At 35.5% G+C, this 12,129-nt stretch overlaps 1 protein-coding gene and 1 long non-coding RNA gene across 8 annotated transcripts in view; one reads left to right on the forward strand and one right to left on the reverse strand.

Moving 5' to 3' along the window:
- The window catches only part of LOC121670479 (sodium channel protein type 1 subunit alpha), a 93,324-nt gene extending 87,595 nt beyond the window's left edge, over positions 1 to 5,729 (reverse strand). For both annotated transcript variants that reach the window (XM_042040757.1, XM_042040756.1), the window contains exon 1: positions 5,491 to 5,729. The gene's annotated coding sequence lies outside the window, so the exon portion shown is untranslated. The remainder of the gene's footprint in view (positions 1 to 5,490) is intronic.
- A 183-nt stretch (positions 5,730 to 5,912) lies between these two features.
- The window catches only part of LOC121670482, a 110,118-nt gene continuing 103,901 nt past the window's right edge, over positions 5,913 to 12,129 (forward strand). For all 6 annotated transcript variants that reach the window (XR_006018149.1, XR_006018147.1, XR_006018150.1 and 3 more), the window contains exon 1: positions 5,913 to 6,008. This is a non-coding gene — a long non-coding RNA (uncharacterized LOC121670482). The remainder of the gene's footprint in view (positions 6,009 to 12,129) is intronic.

Here is a 12,129-nt window from a genome sequence, read left to right on the forward strand (position 1 = left end):
TTCTCTTCAAATATTGCAGTGATTAAAAGGACACAGTAAGCGAGCTTATGACACTAAATATTTAGTTAAAAGACACCGTAATAGATTCAAATACTAATACTAAAATGCTTACATAGAAATGGCAAGACCAAACTGGATACAACCATTCAACCCGTCTCCTTTGAATGCACCTGAGCTCTGATTTAGAAAGACCTCACATGCTTTCATCTCTCACTGATGTCATGATCACCAGTTTTGAATTTAGCTTTTCTGCTGGCACTACTGGTAGGTTGCTAAGTGGTTCAGGCAGATCCCCTTTACCCAAAAGCAGTTTGAGTCTATGATCTTCAGGTAGAAAGAGCTTTAAACCATTATCTTAATAATAGCAGATGGTAGCACATGGTTCAACTCTCTGATTCTTTCTTAGGTACAATTCTAAAGTGTGTTTTTCATAAATTTGTGAAGTTCTTCGGGATCATGAGTGTTTGCAGGAGACAAACGACTTTGTAGCACTAGGAACACACCTGACTCAGAAGCCTAAAAGTTTTGAATACTAATACTGTTCATGCAGGATGTTTGTGGAAATTATGAATTGTCTGATGTTTATAAACACAGATTTATCACAAGGATAAAAGCTAAAATATTTGCTCCTCAGCTTGAAGTTTTAATATGAGTCGCTCCAGTCTTTGCTACAAGCTGGACCCATTTGACATGTTACAGGCATAGTTCCTTTAAAGTGCTGCACTTTGAAATGAAATAACACAAAATTAAACACTAAACTAGGAACAAATGAACTGAGACATCCTTCTTTAAGCATCAGGAGAGGTTCAGCATAGGATGCTTAATATGACCATTGACTTTGAGAAAACTCCAAATATCATAAACAGAATACTGAAAGCTGTTTTTTCCAAGCAGATTTCTCATGGCTCCAATTTCACTGGATACAGTATAACTAGGCACTTAAATTCAGCTCCAGCAGCTTACATTATCAGGAAAATTTATAGGGTTTCTGGTTATCTTAACAAGCTCCTTTGGTGGCTTCTTGAACCAGACTGTCATCTGTTATGGTGTTTGAGAGAGAAGATTGGATCAACACAACAGCAACTTCTTTCCAAATGCTACAGAGCTATATCCCATGAATTCTTGTATTTTTAAAGTTTTATACTTATTTATTGCACCACAACTGAAGAAAACAAAAAAGGTATAGATTCCTCAAACAGAGCTGCTCCAATTCTAACATAGATGGAAAGTTGGTAAATAAAACATGGTCTCCCTTTCCTCTCCTCCCCAAAATCTAATATTTGCCTTTTTTACCATCTCTAAACAAATAGTAAACTGCTAATAGCTAGTCAAATAATTTTTGAAACCAAGCAAGTCCAGGATACTCATTGCATTTAGTCTGGAAATCTTTGAGCACTTCTTTGCACAGGTGTGGTGACAGCTCCCTTCCTCCCTTCCCAAGGAGAAAATGGGCATGGGCTGGAGCAACCATCCCACAGGCGCCAAGGAGAACCCCTCCATGCCATGCACAGCAGGGACACAGTTTGCCAGGCAAACTTCCAATGCAGCCATGAGCTTGCAATCTTGCAGATTTCAGATTCTGCAGACCTGGTAACTTTGCATTAATGGGGATCTGTGGTTCACTTGTCCCCATATAAATTTTGACCAATCCTACCTCAGGAACACTGTGTAAATATTAAAGACCACTGGTGAAGAACAGCCCAGTAAGTTTTTGGCTCAAGAGCCTTAGTGATCACCAGGCATTAGGAAAGTCTGCTATTCTTCAGCACATGAAAGGATTCATCTGGAAGTCCTTCTCTAGTGACCCTCTGCAGCACAGCTCCTTTTCTGAAAAGACCTTATAATGAACTGCAACTGAGATAAAAAGGGAATGAAGGTTTATTTGTCTCTATCCTTCAGCATTTTTTCTGCAACAAACAACTGTGTTTCAGCATTTTTGCTGCAAACATAGTTGTGTACAATCCAGAGAAACCTTCAAAATTAACCTTAGAAGCTGAGCTGTTCAGCCATGGCAAGTAAACCACATAAGCAGCAATGCAGAATAGTATGTTCAATTTTTATATATATATTTATTCATATAAATATAAAATAATTATATATTTTTATTTATATATATATATATCTTTTTAATGAAAGTTTCTGAGGTACATTATATTTACCAAGACATTTTTTAAAATCTCCCTTAATTCTTTACAGTATGTCTTTCTAGTGTTCTAGCAATGAATTCTGTGAATTACAGCGGGTGTGGAAAACAGCTAATGGAGTAATTTATCTAATAGATAAGGGATTGGCCGACCAAGATCCTCCATGGACAAGCTGGTGAACATTATAATCCAAGGGACATTTTCTCTTTCTAAACTTGTGAACCAATTGTACTGCAGTCACAGAAGTGCTATCCAAGCAGTTAAGGACAGGAAAACATCATATTGGAGAGCCAGGACCTGAAAAATGAGACAAACCGTAGCAACACAGAAGACTGCATCCAACCAGTTTCAAGGAAGAGCAAGGAAAACCTCTGAATAAAAAGCTTAGTAACTTTTTGCACAAGAAACAAAGCATATCTGCCAGCTTCTAAACAGCTATCTTCAGAATAAGTAAAGCACACTACAGCAATAGATTTTTGTCACATTTGGAATATTTTTGTGTACTAGATCCAAATAAAAGTTGGCAGTTCTAGACGGTGAAAGATCTGCATTTGTGAGCCCAAACTTACACGGAAAGCTTGTCAACTATACTACTACAGTCTTATATTTAATTGTTAAATGAGATAAACTAAAACACTAATATTTGTAGTCTTTCTTTTTCAATTTAGCACTAATATAGCATATGTGTGTCATCACAATATGTATCTCAACTACTCAACTAAAATGGACAGATAAAACCTGAGATCTGAATAACTTATTTGACGTACTTTGGTATTGTTTCCATGCTCCTCAGTTTTAGTGTAATTTCCATACTATGAAGAGAGCAAACAAGCTCCTTTGCAGTACAGAAAATTCTAGTGCTCTGAGGAAAAGTGAAAAGTTTGTCAGAAAATCCAGCTGCATACTGTGATTTGAAGAAATATAAAGAATATTGAAATCAAGCTACTGATGTAGCCATGGATTGGACAATTCCAGTAAGCCACAGAAAAATACCAGGTGGAGGCACTGACCACTAATGACAAATATCCTGCAATGTACTGGGTTCAAAACATACTTAACAGCTCAGATTCAATTTCTCAGACCCAAAGTGATATACCAGAATATGGGATGTATGAATACACATGGGAAACACCATTTTCTAACACTGTATCCTACTGTAGTATCTGCAGCTTGCTATGCTGAGAAGTACTGTGTGTACCCTGCTATGAACCACGATGCAAAAAATAAAAATAAGACTTCCAGAAAATCACTACACATTTAAAGACAATAAGGCCTTTTTTTTTTCTTCTAATTGAATAGATATGTTATTAATACTCCTTGAGCCTGTAAGAAAATACCTCAAGCACCCACTCTTGAAATGGGATGGAACACAGTGTACTCATATATAATAGCGTAACTATTTTAGAACACTTCAAGCAGAAAGAGACAAAGAATGTGAAGTACATCATTACAATAATTCATGGTACTAAGTTCCTATACTATGCTATTATTTCAAGTTTGTTTGAAAGACATACTTCAGTATTTTGAAGTCTGAAGTGATATCTATAAAATATTATACAATGTAATATACTGCATTGCAACAGAGGTTTTATCAAGATACCAAAACTGAGCTCCACTTTCTTGAGCCCAACTTTCATAATGTAATTAATGAAGGCTGCAGCCTCGTATTTCTACTAAATCACAGCATAGATCTATATAACTGTCATTACTAAAAAAAAAAAAAAATTAGTAACTGGTAAGGTAAGACCATGATGAAAAGACAATTCACTGCCTGGCAGTTCTTTTTCAGAGAAAGAGAGCTTCCAAAGACAATAAGAAAATAATAAAACAATTCACCTCACTTCAGAACAAGTGTTGAAATTAGTCTATCAGTTATTTCTAGAACAGTATGAAGAACAACTAGTTTCTTGTGGGGAGAAAAAACACATTTAAAAGGCTTCCACTCTTCCCATCAAAATTAGTTTTAATCAGATATTAATACATAAACTTATATTAATATCCAATCTTATTTTGATGTAAGGGACCTTGGTATTTACACTTAAAGTGAACAGTTACCTATTAGACATGAAAATTTTGTCAATGCCATATTGTAAATTGCCAACGATTTTGCATTCTTAATTTACTATTTTGACACTCATTAACATAATGCAATACAAACACTGCTATTTTAAAGATAATATTAAAAGAAATCTTGGCAGTAAGCTGTTAAATACAATGCATTGATGCAATGCTGACCAAAGTTCCTCTCAGTTTTGTTTTTTTGTTTTTTTCTTTTTTTTTTTTACTATAAATTCCCTGGTACTTTTTAATTCATTGATGTCTCTTAAATTGGTATTAATTTTCACCAGTTGCTGAGTCCCATGAAGGAGACTCACTGTATTAGAGAACAAAAAAGTTGCTGTCCAAGGTACTGCAAAGAAAGACAAGTGTTCCAATTAATCTCTCATATGTGTTAAATATTTTTTCAGATTTATAAGACAGTAGCTGTCCTTAACAAGCAAGCTAGCCTTGTTGAAATTCCCTATATGATACTGCAGTATCAGTGTTATGCTGTTACTTTCCAGGGCCTCTTCTACTGCATTCCAGTATGATCAGACCTCCCAGCACCTGACAATACCCAGCACGTAAAATTAAGGACAAACTTGTTCTATTCTTTGTTACAGACTGATTTTCAGCAGGGCTGAAATACAAAAAATGTCTTTGAATTCTACATGGAGCATGAATAAAAGCTACTCTCTAATATAAATCTAGCTCCCATGTACTGTTCTAGCATTCTGCAGAGCAGTCACTAAATGTAATTTTATCTGCAGTATTCACCTTACATATCTCAGAAGCATAAAGATTTAGACATTCATGCAGTACACAGCAAATAGCATCCTGAGTTTAATTGCTACTTCAAAAAATAACCAGAGAGTACAAGAAAATTAAAGACCATTTCTGTTTCTTTTGTTAAGTTTAATAGGAGAAGCGTATTTGTAATTTGCTAGGCTAAAAAAATGCAACAGCCAAGAACTGCAGTAAACCTCTCAGAGCTAATAGCAATATCCAATAATGCTTTCCCACACCATCTTCAAGCAAATAGATTTAATTCACTGCTTAATCAGTCAAATTAACACTAATCCCCATATGGTTAGAAAGGATGTTTCTTAACAAACCCGATTTATGATTTATTTATTTGTAAAGTGTCTTAAAGCTGAGAAGCCTAGAAGAACTACTATCTTAATTCAATCATGCTGACAGAGCTGATTTCACCTAAGAAATTATCTCTGCAATTCACAGCATGGCTGACAGCTATCTGCATAGAAAAGCAGCACAGTAACCATTTAAATCATGCAAAAACACTCACCCAAGAAGATGTAGCAAAGATCAGGATCCAGCTTCCAGACCCCATGAAGCTGAGGGAGCAATCCACTAGCTTGCTCAGGCCAGCAGTGTCTCTCCTACACTTGACCTAGACTGCCTTACATAATGAGGAATCAGTGCTGTATCCTGTGTGGAGGAGCAAGCTGAATGTCATCACTGGCAGAAGTAGGGAGAACTGGCAGCACGCAGGCTGGTAGTTAGCATGGAGATCACGAAGTCTGCTTTCCCTGACTGTTCTGAGAGAAAACACAGGAACAGCTCAGAAATGCTGGTGTCATTCCTCCCCTGGAACGAATGACCGGAAGGAGTGAGGGTGTTACAAATGTGAGGCAGAGAGCGAGCGCTAAAGCTGCAGCTGTACCTGCTCCCAAGGCAGCGGAGCTCCTGTCACACTGTGCCCACAGAACTGCTCAGCTAGCCCTGATAGGAGAGCAACAGCAAGGCAAAGCACCGAGAGACACACACTGATCCTGCACACCTGTCTATGTATTTCTTACTGCGGTGAGTAGAAGGAAAGCATCGCTATAAAAGAAAGTCTGGGATTAATTTCTAAAGGGAATTGTTATTCCCTCAAATAAATCCTACTGCATGCAGGTTGGTTTCTGGAAAATAACCATTTTTTACCTGTTGTACATGGTGTTACAGGGTTAAACTTCTTGTATTACAGAGATTTGGTTTTTCAAGAAAATGATGGGAAAGATATATTCTCTATTTTGAAGATATTTACAGTCATTTCTGGTGTTTCTTTGCTATTTTGGGGGGGGGGGGGGGGAGGTTTGAGAGAAGCCTTGGTATATTTCTTCATTTATTGTTGTTTGGGTCATATCAGCACTTCTGTGCAAGGCACAACAGCAGAAACAAGTATTCAGGCTTAGCCAGCCATTAAAAATCTACACAACCTTGTTTAGAAAAAGCACTTTATAGAAATTAAAATTACTGCATATAACTTATGTAAGTATTCCATGACTTACTTCATTTTTCATTTTATTTGCTTCAATAGTAAGCAAAGAGCCTTAAATACATATAATGCATATACAAATTATTTGTGAATTAATATTTTGATTGATACAGTTTCTCTTTACAAAAGAAGGCAAAGGTTTCAATAATATGGATCATCCTAAGTTTTGCAGTTATGTTTGAGTTTTATTTGTAGTTATATTTTTGTAGTTATATTTGCTCAATTAGACATAATCAAGAGTAAATGCAATATAGACATAAAATCCTGTGGCAACATTGAAAGACAGGTCAAGAAAAGTTTTAGTCTCAATGTGGAACATTGACTGGGGCTTACAGAAGTCAGGTTAGATGCAGGAACTATTATTCTTAGTTATGTCCTTAGTAGACTAAACATGACTTGAGCTCTGATCTCAAAACGAAAATCAAGCTGTAAGTGAAAGAGATAAAAATAATCCAAATTTTTGTTTACAAAATCTATTTAATTTATATTTCTCCTTTAAAGATAAACTTACAATGACTTTTCTATCAAATTTGAAGAGGTAAAAAAATGCTTGCTTTTCACTGGTTTTTGAAATATATGTTTTCCTTGTCCCTTGTTGAATGCTTTCCTTTTTCCTTTACTGAAAATTAAAAAAAAAGGAAAAAGGAAAAAAAAGAAAAAAGGTAGAAGCATTTGCTAGAAAAGGTAGATCACTAATAAGACCTACAGCTAGCATATCCTGACTTAGGTAGAATATGGAAACAAAAAAAAAGGCGAGAAAAATATAATTTGAGAATAATTTTTAAAAAAAACAATTATTGCTGTATTTGAAATCAGTAACTGTTTTTCCAATCTTCAGAAAATAACATTAAAAAAACTTTGGTGCATTTATTTTTCACATATTGGTGTAGACTGTTAATGAGGAGTCCCTATTAAAACTTTATGTAGTTTATATGTATGAACCTCTACTTTTGGTGTTTCAAGTGTTTAATAAGAGTGCTTGCTTTAGAAAAAAATCTGTTTACGTACTTGCCCTGGGTTAATCAAGAGGTGGAAATATCATACCTGTATTAGGCTTTGGAAACATACAAGGACAGTTTAATTAAGGTGCAAAACCGAACAATTCTGTTGGTCATGGCACTCCAAACAGCAAAGCAGACAAAGTACTCACTTAGAGCAAGCTCAGGTGCCTCCACAGCCATGGCACTGGACAGGACAATTTGACTAGAGATAACCAAATGTTGACTACACCAGGTAGAAAAATAAATAAAGTTCATTGGTACACTACAGGTAACCCAACCCAATACACAGAAATTGAGTAGAAAAGGCTATCTAAATGAACAGAATGCAAATTTGGCTGGCAGCATTGCAAAGGCAATATACAATTTGCTTGATGTTGCAGCTCAGGCAAACTTTGCCTAAGTTTTATACAGCTGATTCCATCTTTGGGCTAAATGATGAATTGGATATTCCTTCAAAGTTTTCCACTCTTATTTTCTATAATATTTCCTATAACTGTATATCCAATTGGAGAACAATGACTGCCTCATCACAGTCTGTTCTCATGAGGATAAGTAAATCCAGTGTAATAGTTTGCAAACATTATGTTTTGTCATTCAAAATACATCTGAGAGCCATAGCTTTTGTCTGGAGTATAAAAGCTGTTTACTTCTCTCAGATACTAGCCAAATTGCTCTTCCATTGAGCCACAGTATTTTTCAGTTTACAGTAACTCATATAAGCATTTTTCCCTGGGTCTGATCTGCTGGCAAGTCAAGACTATCTGAACACAAATAGATACAGAAGTTGCTGACATGTAGGACTTTCAGCAAAAGACTCTTTCTGAGCCAGCTGCACTGGTAATACGAGTAGTAATGTCTAATGCTTGAGAGTGGTAAGAAAGTCAGTCAAGTTTATATAATACTCAACAAGCAAATTAATTATTCTGATGCCTCAGCAGACAGAGAGGCAAAGTAAATAAAGTAAATGCAGTTAGGAAAAAAAAATCCTTTAAAAATTGTAGTCTTTTGAAAATTATTAGAAAAATCTGCGGATTGGAAAAGAAGACTGACAACACCTCATGAGGATGGAGATGAAAATATTAATGTTTGGGGGTTTAATGTGAGGAGTACAAAACAGTCTAAACTCTTTTGCTACAGATGTTATGAAGATAATGCTAGTCATTATTACAGAAGACTGTAAGTCTATGAACCAAGTTCTGGAATTTTTCCTTTATGGAAAATGTGGCAGTAGAGGTTTACAGTGCTTATCACTAAATTACCCTTACTTGCTGAGTTTATTTCCACAAGGTCCTTTATATTCCATGCTGAAATGGAGGAAGCAGCATCTCATAGACCTTACTCCTGCCAACAACCTTGAGTAAACAGGACAATTTTTTTTAGACACCTTGCTCTTAAGATGCCTTGCACATAAATAAATCATTACTTGAGGTTTGCTCATACTAATATAGATTCCATTTGGGATCTGCTGAAACACTAAAATGCTCTTGTATCAGTGACTGGAGAGACAACTACAATATCTTGTGGTGCAGGTTTTTGGCATTTTTTCTGTCCTTCTCTGACCTTTCTTTCTTTTCTCAAAATAATTTATCCCTTGTGTTCCTGAACAACCTGCACAAGTGAGTCATGCTGCAATGTGTAAACAATGGCTCAAAGACTTCAAAAAAATAAACTCCTGTATTTAGTGTTGATAACACATAGTCTTATAAATGGAGGAGGAGGGGGATTCCATTTATGAGTCCTTTACCCAAGTCTCTCTGCAGACTTTGGCCATTTCTCTGCATGTGCTACTTTGGATAAGCAAAACCCATAAATGCATATCACATACCTACTTTTGAAACAGGCAGCAAAAGCTTTTGATTTATTCCTTCAAGTATTATCTAATAGCTCAAGATCTCAATTTACTCTGCAATTATTTTTTATTATTTGACCCAGTCATATCACAATGAAGACCACTGGAGGACTAGTCAAAAAGGGATGTTTTTTTTCCTTTAGTTGACTAAACTTTCTGGTATCTGACTGATGCAAATATTCAAATAGGCAGAAGTACATCTCTAAATACCCTCTTGTCCTTAAATCATACCTTACCAAACTTGCAACTGAATTAAAGAGCATTTTAAAAAGCACTCATATTTCCAAACATCTTAAATAGTACAACTCAGATGTTAAGATGTGGCAATGTTTTCAAGCCTCCTTTCCTTAGTATTTTACAATACTTAGTATGCCACATATTTACAAGATTGTCCCTGATTTTCCTCCAAATGATGAAATATTCCAGTCATGAAGGGTGAACACTGAATTCTTGAATTCAGTGGATACTCCTCAGAGAGGTATCCCTAATTTTTTAATTTTGTACTCACATGCAGTTTCTGATATTTAACAATATACATTATCCTAGAAAATAACTGAAAAATTATAATCCAATTAAACATAAAAACCTTCTACAATTAAACTGTGAACATTAAATAGGTCAAGGTCATAGTAATCTTAATAGTCATGGACTGTTCTTTCATTTCTCTTTGACATCTCTTCCTCTACAATAAAACTAGCTACGATAGTCTTTTAAATTCCTTTTCAAGATTCTTTGTAAGATTTATAGGGTTGCCTATTATACCTCTGAGAGTGCCCATAAACTGATTTCCCAAGCGACTATTTTTGTACTTATCTCATAAAAAAACCATCTGCTGTTTTGCATATTAATACTAAAAGAGAATGGCAAAAATAGGAGGAAAGAAAAAAGTGAAAAATCAAAAAGCAGTTAATTAACCATTCAATAAATATGCCTATTTATTTTGAGTAAATGAATGATTTTTATCAACTGAAAATAATTAGTACTGGCAGGCTTTTCTGTTGAATTTTCTTCTGTCACTGATTCCAGGATGTTGAATTTAGATTTTAATTATTTTTAGCATCTCCCTAAACTATCTTTTATGAGCTTAGGAGAAAGAAAGAAACCACACTTAGTTTTGGAGATTAAGTAAAGCTGTCAGTCATCCACCAGAACATTTCTGGAAATTGCAGTGGTAGTACCTTGAACTCCAAGCCATGAGTTATTGATGCCTAAAACCAATATCAGGCAAAACAGATTTATGGTTCAGCATAATAAATGTACCATTAGCACTAAAAGCAATAAGGTGCCTTTTTTTATTTTCTTTTTTTTTTTTCCCAAGCCCCTCCTAAATAGCCCCCAGCATGCACCATTTGTGATATTGATTTAACACAGATGCAGAACTGGCTAACACAAAATCCTGAAAGACCTCCTGCAATGAACAGGTTCGCAAGACTGGCCATCCCCTCTAGCAACACATGAAGATACAATCAGTACTCACTTTTTGCTAAAGGCATAAATTCATCATTTCCATTTCATTCTGGATCCAAGCAGCTTATATTTGTCCTTCTTTAATTGACATGGGCCCAGAGCAATCAAACTAACTATATTTACTTTCATTAGGTTTTAATGTCTTTTCAAGTCTTCGAAAAGTCTATATTTCTGGGGGAAAAAAGAAAAATAGTTCAGATGTAGTTCTTTATAGAAAAGTGATACTACTTGTATTTTGCTTTACCAGAACTTTTAGAAATTCGCTTAACAACTGCAGGGTAGCAAAAGAGTGGGTGACCTGTTAAAAGTTTTCAATAGATCTCTTTGGTTCCCACCAAAGAAAATGTTCCAGCTTCTGTATTCTTGTTCCTCTTATTTCCATCATTTCGGTGCTTCCAGGAAATAATACAGATTCCCTTTTGGTTTCTTGCTTTTCTTTGCATGATGTTCCTTGTCATTTGGGCATAGTTTACAATATGAGAGCTCACAATTACATAAGAAGCCTGTGTCTCAGGTAACTTTTCAAGTCTCTAGTGTCTGTAGCTGTTTCCACAGAGGACTTACTGAGCAATAATCGAAGCTCTTCAGGTTATGTATTCCATATCCAAATTTTGAACTTGCACACTACAAGCTCTCATAGGCAAAAGACTGTTCAGCCTTCAAACTACACAGAGTTAAATATGAATTTAAATATGCCTGATCTCAGGCATCTAGATCAGGGCATGCTTCTGTCTTCATTTCTGCTTCACCAACCCAAAGATAAAGCCTAGTAAGAATGAGACAAAGGTATTTAGTACAAATACCTTTGTACTAAACACGTCAACCTTCATTCAGTGCTGAAAAACACAGTGGTCCAACACGCCAGATGTCCCAAATCTTTGTCAGTTGAGGGAAGTCCCTTGTAGAGCAGGAGGATTCAGGGGCTGTCAGTCATATTCTGCAGCTCCCAGGTTCTGAGGTTCCAGTCCTTTGCTAACTGATAACCAGTGTATTATTATTTACATAGCAGGATACATCCTTGCCAACACCTTAGGTTTGCATACACTTAAGTGATCCTTTGTCTAATGCTGAGCTTAGCAGCACTATATAAAAGTGTTAAAAAAGATATGAATACCATCTCATGTAAAGAAAATTCAGTCACCTCTAGAGTGCCTTGGTTTAAAGCACTTGTTTTATCTGTCAGAATAAATATTATTTTGGCTACTATTAATTGATCTTTCATTTAAGTAAACTCTGAACTAAAAACAATTAACACACTAATTGAATAATCAAGAATAGTATTTTGAAGGTTGCAGGACAAAGAGAAAGTCTGTGTTATATTTGCTTATCTTGCTCATCTTTTTGACG

The sequence above is a fragment of the Corvus kubaryi genome, unplaced genomic scaffold (assembly GCF_017639235.1).
Source record: "Corvus kubaryi isolate FWS band 111438036 unplaced genomic scaffold, C.kubaryi_AGA036_p1.0 37396, whole genome shotgun sequence".
Lineage (NCBI taxonomy): Eukaryota > Metazoa > Chordata > Aves > Passeriformes > Corvidae > Corvus > Corvus kubaryi.